The 12,437-nt window shown below is 39.1% G+C and overlaps 1 long non-coding RNA gene across 1 annotated transcript; it reads right to left on the bottom strand.

Moving 5' to 3' along the window:
* Positions 1-7,899: 7,899 nt before the first annotated feature.
* Positions 7,900-9,102, bottom strand: LOC311258269. The gene is made up of 4 exons (XR_014622715.1): positions 9,056-9,102; positions 8,916-8,971; positions 8,777-8,847; positions 7,900-8,695 (listed from the first exon to the last, which is right to left on the bottom strand). It is a non-coding gene; the product is annotated as an uncharacterized lncRNA (long non-coding RNA).
* Between the last annotated feature and the right edge of the window lie 3,335 nt (positions 9,103-12,437).

Raw genomic sequence — 12,437 nt, 5'->3', positions numbered from 1 at the left:
TTTCAATTGTGATGTGTATTTCTACTGTGTATTTCTATTGTTGGCTCTGTATTTCTTCTGTGTATTTCTCTTGTCTGCTCTGTATTTCTAGTGTGCATTTCGACTGTGTGCTATGTATTTCTAGTGTATTTGTACTGTGTGCGGTGTATTTCTACTGTGTATTTCTATTGTGGTATGTTTTTCTACAGTGTATTTCGACTGTTTGCTATGTATTTATTGTGTATCTGTACTGTTTGCTGTGTATTTCTAATGTGTGTTTCAATTGTGATGTGTATTTCTATTGTGATGTCTATTTCTACTGTGATGTGTATTTCTACTGTATATTTCTAATGTGTATTTCTATTGTGATGTGTTTTTCTACTGTGATGTGTATTTCTACTGTGTATTTCTACTGTGTGCTATGTATTTCTAGTGTATTTGTACTGTGTGCTATGTATTTCTACTGTGTATTTCTATTGTGATGTGTATTTCTACTGTATATCTCCACTGTGTGATGTTTATTTCTACTGCTTTTCTGCTGTGTGCTATGCACAGCTATTGTGTATTTCTACTGTGTAATGTGTATTTCTACAATGTATTTCTACTGTGATGTGTATTTCTACTGTGTATTTCCACTGTGTGCTATGTATTCTAGTGTATTTGCACTGTTTGCTGTTTATTTCTACTGTGTATTTCTATTGTGATGTGTATTTCTACTGTGTATTTCTATTGTTGGCTCTGTATTTCTACTGTGTATTTCTCTTGTCTGCTCTGTATTTCTACTGTGCATTTCGACTGTGTGCTATGTATTTCTAGTGTATTTGTACTGTGTGCGGTGTATTTCTACTGTGTATTTCTATTGTGATGTGTTTTTCTACAGTGTATTTTGACTGTTTGCTATGTATTTATTGTGTATCTGTACTGTGTGCCATGTATTTCTAATGTGTGTTTCTATTGTGATGTGTATTTCTATTGCGATGTGTATTTCTACTGTAATGTGTATTTCTACTGTGTATTTCGACTGTGTGCTATGTATTTCTAGTGTATTTGTACTGTGTGCTGTGTATTTCTACTGTGTATTTCAATTGTCTGCTCTGTATTTATACTGTGATGTGTATTTCCACTGTGTATATCTATTGTCTGCTCTGTATTTCTAAAGTGTATTTTGACTCTGTGCTGTGTATTTCTACTGTGCATTTATATTGTTGGCTCTGTATTTCTACTGTGTATTTCACTTGTCTGCTCTGTATTTCTACTGTGTATTTCGACTGTGTGCTATGTATTTCTAGTGTATTTGTACTGTGTGCTGTGTAGTTCTACTGTGTATTTCTATTGTGATGTGTATTTCTACTGTGATGTGTATTTCTACTGTGTATTTCTATTGTGATGTGAATTTCTACTGTGATGTGTATTTCTACTGTGCATGACTATTGTGCACAGTAGAAATAAAGAGCAGACAATATAAATACACAGTAGAAATACACATCACAATAGGAATACACAGTAGAAATACAAATCACAGTAGAAATACACATCACAATAGAAATACACAGTAGAAATACACTTCACAATAGAAATAAACATCACAATAGAAATACACAGTAGAAATACACAGCACACAGTACAAATACACTAGAAATACATAGCATACAGTCGAAATACACCAGAAATACATAGCACACAGTCGAAATACAGAGTAGAAATACACATCACAATCGAAATACACAGTAGAAATACACAGCACACAGTATGAATACACTAGAAATGCATAGCACACAGTCGAAATACACAGTAGAAATACAGAGAAGGAAAGAGAAATACACAGTAGAAATACAGAGCCAACAATAGAAATACACAGTAGAAATACACATGACAATAAAAATACACAGTAGAAATACAGAGCCAACAATAGAAATACACAGTAGAAATACAGAGCCAACAATATAAATACACAGTAGAAATACACATCACAATAGAAATACACAGTAGAAATACACAGAGTCAAAATACACTTTAGAAATACAGAGCAGACAATAGAAATACACAGTATAAATACAGAGCAGACAACAGAAATACACAGTAGAAATACACAACACACAGTGCAAATACACTAGAAATACATAGCACAAATTCGAAATACACAGTAGAAATACACATCACAATGGAAATACACATCACAATGGAAATACACATCACAGTAGAAATACACAGTAGAAATACACAGCACACAGTGCAAATACACTAGAAATACATAGCACACAGTCGAAATACACAGTAGAAATACAGAGCACACAGTAGAAATACACTAGAAATACACATCACAGTAGAAATACACAGTAGAGATATAGATCACGGTAGAAATACACAGTAGAAATACACAGCACAAAGTCAAAATACACTTTAGAAATACAGAGCAGACAATAGAAATACACAGTAGAAATACACATCACAATAGAAATACACATCACAGTAGAAATACACATCACAATAGAAATAAACATCACAATAGAAATACACAGTAGAAATACACAGCACACAGTACAAATACACTAGAAATACATAGCACACAGTACAAATACACAGTAGAAATACACATCATAATCGAAATACACAGTAGAAATACACAGCACACAGTACAAATACACAGTAGAAATACATAGCACACAGTCAAAATGCACAGTAGAAATAAAGAGCAGACAATAGAAATACACAGTAGAAATACACATCTCAGTAGAAATACACATTACAATAGAAATACACAGTAGAAATATAAATCACAGTAGAAATCAGAATCAGAATACTTTATTAATCCCTGGGGGGAAATTGTTGTAGTTCCAGATGCTCCATGCAAAGTAGAGATAAAATACAGCATGAATGGAACAAGAGATAGCTATAAATGCAATAGTAACGTAGACAACAAATAAAATAAAATAGAAAAATAAAGTAGACAATCTCAATCTCAATTGTACAATGACCACTCCAAGTATGTACATATATACAGTGCAATAAAAAATATGGCATATGTGAAATATACATAGATACACATATATATACATATATAAATATATATATATATATATATATATATATATATATATATAGCCATTTGAGTCCGATCAGAGGGAGGAGTTGTAAAGTTTAATGGCCACAGGTAGGAATGACTGCTGCTGCCCCAGCACACAACAGCAAACAGAATAGCACTGGCCACCACAGACTCATAGAACATCCTCAGCATAGTCCGGCAGATGTTAAAGGAGCGGAGCCTCCTCAGAAAATATAGGCGGCTCTGTCCCTTCTTGAAAAGGGCATCAGTGTTCTTAGTCCAGTCCAGTTCATTGTCTATGAACACCCCCAGATATTTGTAGTGTTCAACAATGTCCACAATAATGTGGCATAAACCCCAGGATGGAAACTGGGGTCACTGGTGTCCTGGTTCTCCTCAGATCCACCACCAGCTCTTTAGTCTTTGTTGTGTTGAGCCGCAGGTGGTTCAGCTCACACCATGTGACAAAGTTGTCCACCACAGTCCTGTATTCAGCCTCCTCACCCTTGCTGGTACATCCAACAACAGCAGAGTCATCAGAAAACTTCTGAAGATGGCACGACTCTGGCGAGTAATCTAAAAAAATAAAAGCCCATCATATCTTTCTTGTGTAGAACTTTCAATGTGAAGCAGCAAAAACAGGAAGTCGTTGTGTTTTGATCAGCAACTTAACTTGTCTCCCATGAGTTCTGGGATGGACGCCTCTCATTGGCGGTTAGGTTTAGGCATGAGGAATGAGGAATCAGGGTAAGCCAATCAGAGGCAGAGTAAGGCGGGTCATCCCAGATAATCCCGTGAACATCAACACCACTTCCCACAGCTAGTTGTTCGTACTTTTTCGTGGACGTCAAGATGAGCAACTGGAAAGCCGCTGAGATCCGGGAGATGCTACCGTCTCCTCGGTCTCTGTAGCTGACAGCTAGCGGACACAACCAAACAGCTAGTAGCTTGCTGTCAGCTTGTTGTGTAGCGGCAAGCTACGAACGGTCGCTACTTTCAAATTAAAAGCCCCCCGCTAAGAAACCAGTTCTAAAATCCAATGGGGTGCAATGTAAAGCTCTTATTTTGAAGACAAATTCGTTGTCACTGTTCACTGCCCAACTTCGTGCTTCACGTCACGTCACATGGTTACGCCTACCCCAGTGGCGGCTCTGAAGCCAGAACATGTTGACAGGCTGGTGTTTCTCTTCAAACATCTGTAGGCCTGTAGTATGTTCCTGTTCCTTGTAGTATGTGCCTTTTCTGCATAGGCTTCATTTTTTCATTTGTTTGCACTTTATGATTGCACTCTGCAATGGCATATTTATTTTTTGCCCTTTGACTTGGGTACATTTTATTTTATTATTTATGATTGATTTTTATTTTAAGTTTCAATTTGAAGCCTTGTTCACATACGGTTTGTTTAAAAAATAAAGTGCAATAAAAAGATATGTTTTACCTAACATAATGAATAATTGTGATTAATAATCGTGATTACAATATTGATACAAATAATCGTGATTATCATTTTGGCCATAATCGTGCAGCCCTTCCGCAGCCTATAAACTATTTATTCCCTCCACATTCCCGATTAAGCTACTCCATTATGTGGTGATTTCTTGTGGGGGGGGGGGGGGGGCAGCCCCCAAGAAAAAAAACGAGGACGGAGGATGAATCGACCGACAGCGTCTCAGCCCCCACCTCGTCTCAGTCAAAACCGGCGAAATATTTTCGGAAATTTAATGAGAAGTGGAATTTCATGACGAAGGAGGGAAATAGCTTTGAGGGGGAACTCTCTGACTCTGACAGAGACTGAACTTGAAAAAAATGAAGTTTGTTACGAATGAAGCGAAAAATGTTTCTGTATATCAAATCAAATCAAATTTTATTTGTATAGCCCAAATTCACAAATCAGTTTGCCTCAGAGGGCTTTACAATCTGTACAGAGACGACACCCTCTGTCCTTCGACCCTCGATTCGAGTGAAGAAAAACTTGCCCCAAGTTTATATATGCTGCTAATAAATATTGTGAAGAGAAGAGACACAATGCGATTACTATGATTGAAAATCAATTTAGACGGACATACGAAAAAGTAATTCTAACAAATGGCAATTTAATATTTTTGTCTGGTAAAAAATCTGTTTGTCTAGTAAAAATTTTCATCTACTCGCCAGTTGTCTGGTAAGCCAAAAAGTTAGTTTCAACCCCTGATACACATCACAATAGAAATACACAGTAGAAATACACATCACAATAGAAATACACAATCAAAATACACAGCACACAGTACAAATACACTAGAAATACATAGCACACAGTCGAAATACACTAGAAAATACATAGCACACAGTCGAAATACACTAGAAATACACATCACAGTAGAAATACACAGTAGAGATATAGATCACAGTAGAAATATATGAGAGGCCATTTAGGAAATTATTCATATTTGCTCTCACACACACCACTATACTCATACACACGCACACACACCACTATACTCTCTTACACACACCAGTATACTCATACGCACACACTGGTATACTCGCTTACACACACTAGTATACTCACACACACACACCATTATACTGTGTATGAGTATACTAGTGTGTGCATGAGTATAGTAGTGTGTGTGTGTATGAGTATACTAGTGTGTGCATATGAGTATAGTAGTATGTGTAAGAGAGTGTAATAGTGTGTGCGTATGACTATAATAGTGTGTGCGCATGACTATAATAGTGTGTGTATGAGTATAATAGTGTGTGTGTATGACTATAATAGTGTGTGTAAGACAGTATAGTAGTGTGTGTGTGTATGAGTATAGTGGTGTGATGAGGATTCAGGTGAAAGCAAATGACCGACAGAGAGGGTCTCAACCATGGTCTCAAGCAAGCAGTTGACCTCCTAAATAACATATTAAATTACAGACAACTGCTAACAACAATGTCGGAGACACAGAGAGTTTCATCAGCAACATCCCAACCACCAGCCGTCGACAAGGAATTAAAGCGTCTTTTTCGGCCAGGATCTAGTAGCAGCAGTGGAGCCTTTCGGGCTGGTTCAAGTAGGCCTAGTGGCAGTGGAGCCGCTAAAGGACCCCGCTACCAAACACAACGGTGTTTTGGTGGATGGGCATCAAAGTCCAGGAGGAGGTAAGTTGAATGAATAACATTTATTTATCCTAAGTTTCATAGGCTATCGGTATCTGTTTTTATTTAGGCTGACTGTTGAAAGACATGACAGGCTATGTATAAAAAATGAATGCTCTTGTAGTACTCTGTCTGAGTGGTGAAACGGAGTCCAACGTTGCTAGCGGCTACATTTGATTGGTGAAACGCAGTCATGTGAACGAGCATCTGTAGGAAGTACCTTCGTCAAAACAGAAACAAACAGATCGCGCATTGTTGTTTGATAAATGACTTATAACCTTGTTGCAAGGAGAGTGGAGGCTCCTTCCACACTGTGGCTGAAAACCAAACCTGCAATCAGAGCCTCTGACCCGGTGTCACAGCTCTCCTCTCGTGCCACCGTAAACCTGTAATCTCTTGTTTATGACAAAAGACAAATACACACATCGTAACATGTTAATCAATCGATCCACTGATTGATTATCAAAGGCTTCGTTAAAAGCAAATGCACACGACCGAGAGGAGGCTCAGCAAAACAGCAGAGAAGAGACTGGACTTGCAGGTGCACTAACATTAAATGATGCAATTTATAAATCGATAAAAGTTGTATTTTGATGAACATTATGTTTCAAATTAATTATTTCACTCCTATGCCGTGTAATGAGCGGGTAATGTAGAGTTAGTCTGTTGTTATGGAGAAATAAACCCTTTCAGGATGTATGAAGTCCTGTCATTTCCATCCTGCGGTCTGTATGCTGTTAGCACAAAACAGAAAAATGATGGGTTAAAAATAACCCAATTTGGGTTGTTTTACAACCCAACCGCTGGGTCAATATTGCACCAGCCCAGCAGTAGTTAATTTGACCCTGCAAGATGGGTTGGTCCATTTTAACCCAACAGATGAGTTAAATATTCTACCCAAATGCTGGGTCAAATTAACTGCAAATCTGGGTAAATTCAACCACACATATTTGTATATACTCTACCCAAATGCTGGGTCAAATTAACCAATATGCTAGATTAATTCTAACACATTACAGTACAATCAATTGCAATAGACTACCCATAGCTATAAAACTGTTAAACTACAAACCTATAACAAAATACATGCTAGATTTGTCATGCAAAAGCTTATATTATGCAATAAACACTTAAAACAATATTGGAATCTTTTAAAAAATGTATTAATAGAAAATATCCACAATAGTTAAATTGTTCTCACATTGACTAACAGTCAACATGCCTAAGTATTCTAGTTTCAAGAAACTTTACGAGTTTGGACTCCCCTCCTGGCATTTCATAGACTACGTTCTGTATGAATTCCCACACATGTTCACACTGCTTCGGGTATTTAATATCGAAGATAAAGAATGCCTTGAAGCTGACATCGATGGCCTGAAGCAGTGCGTCGTATTCCAAAGCCTGTCCAGCAACAATGACAAAGGCCTGAGATGCATTATGATTGTCATTTCCCAGTGTCAGGACGTGGGGGTATGGTCTGGATGCCTTGGCCTCATGGAGGTACTCCACCATGTTTGTTCCAGGCTAAAAAAGAAACAAAGAAAGAATGTGTGGCGAGCGTAAGGAGGACACCAAACACAGCAATGTCAATTGGCCTGTGTTCAGGAGGGTAGTAGGGCTAACGGGATCCCACTCGTAACCTACCAACTGCAGACAACGCCACCTTGGGGCTTTCACCCAAAGATTTAATTACATCACTTGATCTAAGGACACGCAAGTAAGCTCAATTCACTAGGCATGAGACGTGGTTCACAATTAATAATACACTTTATTTAATATTAAAACACTGCAGCAGACACAAATTACGAAAAGGACTATTCAAAGCTGAGGCTCGTTGGCGTGGAGAAACTAGTGAGGGAAGGGGTCCAAACAAAATATCATAGATCACCCGGGCACGTGACAATCACACACACTTTGTGAATAACCGAATTAATCCCAGGGGAGCACAGCACACAAGGAAGAAGGGGACACCACCACCCAGGTCACCAGCACCACCACCGGCCTCTGCAAAGGAAATGAATAGAGAATAGTCACACAGTGAAACAAAACTAGTATAAAATAGAAACTGGTCAAATTATTATCACACCAAACAAAATATCTATTAACCAGAATAAACCAACCATAAAGAAAAGAAAGCAAATAGCACACATTATATACAAACAAAAATAAACACCACCTGCCCTAAACAAATAAATGACACAAGTTAATTAAATCAAATTAACCAAACGGATATCAAAAGTCAAGACAGGTGGGGTATAGAAAACAAATAAACAAAAACCAAATTAAGGTGTCAAAATGAAACTAAACACATGGCCATGAAGGCAGACTTAAGAGTCTCTAAGCTGCGATGCAGCAGCCGACAGAGCAGCGGCGAAGCTACAACAGAGTGGCGGCGACGCAGCAGCGGCGAAGCTGCGACACAGCAGCGGCGAAGCTGCGACACAGCAGCGGCGAAGCTGCCACAAAGCAGCAGACAAAGCAGCAGCGGTCAGCTGATCGTGACTCTTATGTCACAGATCGTTTGGCCCAATGGCTGTATCTCATCTAAAATAAAGAGCAAAATTAACACTATTAAAATGAGCCTACCATTCCGGTTTCAAGTGCCACAGTAAAACTACAACATACCTTTTTGGCCGGATTGGATACACACACAGAGTGGTTGAGAGGGAGAGACACACGCAGCTACCAGCATTTACCTGTAACCATGCTAACGTTAGCTTAAAAATGTATCGACCAAGATCGTGCAGACAGAGAGGATACTTACCACTACCGCTTAACGGGACCAACGCACACCAAGCTGGACACATCAGCTCAGCCGCTCTGCAGTAAAACATGTATGCGCTATAAGAACAAAAGGGCTCAACACCTGATAACATGGAAATGACGAGCAGCGTGCAATCCTACCTGCCGAAAGTCAACACATCCGGACCGGAAGTGACGTGTCAGACAGGAGCGCAAAGAGAAAGTGCCGGGGAGAGCTGCCGCATTTATACTCGGTTCCGCCTACAATGAGTGGCTACCACTGGTGCTCAATTAATAACTCGCTACAAGAGCATTCTGCTGCTACAAATGCAAGAGAGCAAGTGAGAGAGTGTGAGTGAGTAAGGACCAAATGTCTACCAACTTGTATAGTAGAATTAAAAAATAGGCATTGTGAGGACCTTTTTCCTGGTCCTCACTAGAGAAATGATTGTTTTATGATAAAGTCTAGTTAGGTTTACAATTTGGAAAAGAACTTTGATGCAGCGTCCCCATGCAGGACAAGAAAGTCCTGTACAATCTATAAAATGGAAAACACATTTTTAAAACAAATTCAATGTGGCACACTAATAAAACTTTATAAACAATGCATCCTCATCACATGTAAGATCATATTTCCCTAAACTTACCATGCCGTATTGTCATTAGGCGAGGGAACTCTTCGAGGATCTGATCGATGCTCCAATTGTTGTCCCTAATGCACTTGGCCCTGTAGACTGCCGTGTTCTGCATGTAGGTCTCTACCTGGCTGAGGGGCTGAGAAATTGTTTCTCAACCATTCTTTTATCTGTGACGCACGTTCGTCTGATATGGCAAGTTGTCAGTCACTATAATATGGATGTTTTTCTTCATCAAATAATTTTTCAGTTCAATAATTACCTGGTATGAGAGCCCTTGCAAGAGCACCATCATCTGGCGTTTGCGGCGCTGTCTGTGCCACGGTTTTGACTTTGACAGCGTGGGCTACGGTTAGAACAGGGTTTGTCTGTACGTCTGTCTGTCCTCAGAGAAGTAGACCAATTATTGTTCCTGCTGCGCAGTGAATAAAATCGGGCATCAAACAGCATGGAAGCGTTTCTAGGAGGAGTGAGCTGGATTGTGTCTGTTAACTGAATGTTTTAGCATTTAAGCTCAATTTATGGTTCTCCATGCTCCATTGCTAAAAACAGCAGACCTACAGGCTCACAGCGCGTCGCGGTCGTGACTTCCAGCCACACTTTGCCAAATTTAAGACAATTTAAGGCCTCAAATTCACGATTTTTTATTTAAGACATTTTAAGGACCTGCGGGAACCCTGAACAAGGAGAAAAAAGACATTGAGATCAAATGAGCAAAAAAAAAAATCAAATGGAATGTCAGTTTCAGGATCAAACTTGAATTTAGTAACCTATAAAAACACCAAGATTTTTTTTTTAAATTTAGATAGTGATGTCACATGTACGAACCCTAGTGTGTATTCTTTGGTGAGGATTCACCAGAAATAGGAGATCTACATTGGAAATCTAGCAAAAACAGAAGGGGGCCTAGTATAGAGCCCTCGGCTGACTCCAGTTAACTAAGTAAAGTTTAAATTGAAAATCGAATTGGATTGTGACCTTAAAAATCAAATTGAATCAGTCTGAGAATCATGACACCCCTAATGAATATCTCAATGACCTTTTTCAAAAAACACTCATGCTGCCACTGCTTGATGAGTCTTTCAAACTGGGAAATGACTGAACCAAACCCGATGCCAGGGCCTTTTTGGTCTCCGTCGTAGGACTGTAAAACAGAAAAAACACATCACACAGGTAAAAAGTGAAAACTAGATTTAAATGGATAGTTTGGATTGTAGGACATAAAGATGAATGAAATACTTACGGTTAATATAGGCAATGTGAAGGGATTAATTAATAACCAGAGTCTCGTGTTCAAAACTAATTGCATTTGTATTGTTGACTTATTTCTTCTATAAAACCGCTGTGTCCCTTCAACTAGGCACTATTTTCTGTATTTGCTGTGCAACTTTTATCAATGCACATGTGCATGCAAAAGCTCGCGTAAGGACACATTGTGCTGCGATCACCCGCAGGCAGGGAACAGCGGAGGTGCATTGATAAGTTGCATAGCAAATACAGAAAATTGTGCCTAGTGACAGCATTTTTTAGAAGACATAAGTCAACAATACAAATGCAATGACTTTTGTGGAGTAAACGTAGACTAACCAAATCAACTTTGAACACAGGACTCGGGTTATTAATTAATACCTTCGCATCAACTATATTGACGGTAAGCATTTCATACATCTTTCTTTATGTGCTATAATTCAAACTACCCCTTTAAAGTACTGCCGAAACATGTGTCTTATCCAAAAAGAATTGCTGTAGCAATTGGAAAAGTCGCCAAGGTGAAATGTTGGTTCTTCCTCGCAAATCTAGGTCAATGTCAGACCTCAAAGTAGTGTCCTGTTTTATCTCAAGTGAAATGAAAATAAACTACGTTATAATTTTACTTTTCAAATGAGAATGTTGGCGCATTTAACAGGAACCCTATTCAACATAAAAAAAATTTAAAAATCTATTTAAGTACTTCGCTCCAAACTTCTCAATGAGGTGCGACACCAAGATACGGATGAGGAGACGTCTCTGGCTAGTTGTGATGACATTATCCTCATCAAGGCCCTCAACAATTTGCTTGCCATCAGGTAAGCCTGTAAGAACCTGCCGGACATCCTGAGAAAATTGCAAGAAGAGACAACATTGCAGATTTATAAATTCAGTTTTGTTTCTAAATGTTGGCTTTGATTAATTGCCCAGCCTAGTGTTGAGTAAACAAAGTGACACGCAAGTCTTAAAGTGGAACTTACAAAATGTGGAATGACGTGTATTGTCTGTATCAGCTGATTCTCTGGTACAAGAGCTGCTGCTTGTTCCTCCGTGGGGGTTGGAGGAGTGGCAGTTGGTGTGACATCATAGATTGTAGGTGGAATAGCAGTCGCAACAGCAGGTTGAACCTACGCAGAAAATCCAGGTTAATATAATAAACAGTGGTGGCCACCTAGAATAGCTGGCTGAGCATCAGTAATGTAAACTAGACTGCACTCTCCGCTGGTCGTTACAATGCATTTGGAAACCTATGTGGACAGTGGTGCAGCACACTTTTAGAGGGCGCACATGGTTTCAGACACAAAACCACTCAGAAATTATTCACCCAGGTGCCCTGTTTTTAGGTGTAAAAGGTGACAAGTTTGCTTTCTCGGACCATGCAGGTGTCTTTAAAAAAGTGACTTCTAAAACATAACTGTGGCAGTGATTAAGACTGTATATGGAGCATATAGACATTAAGTGATTAAACAAAAAATACTGTAGTGGTATGAGGCATCACTGCACCCTTAGCTTTGCTGCACCATCGCCCCTCTGGCTTATTAGCCAATAGTGGCTCATAGTGGCTGTGTCCAAATTCAGGGGCTGCAGCCCACGAAGTGCGCATTTGAAAGCCAATTACGTCACAACACTGCGCGAAGGCTGTCCAAATTCAGAGGCTCCTT

The sequence above is a fragment of the Pagrus pagrus genome (genome assembly GCF_965226575.1).
Source record: "Pagrus pagrus genome assembly, chromosome: 6".
Lineage (NCBI taxonomy): Eukaryota > Metazoa > Chordata > Actinopteri > Spariformes > Sparidae > Pagrus > Pagrus pagrus.
Note: the sequence above shows the minus strand (reverse complement) of the source record. Positions and strands in the feature narration are given on the sequence as shown.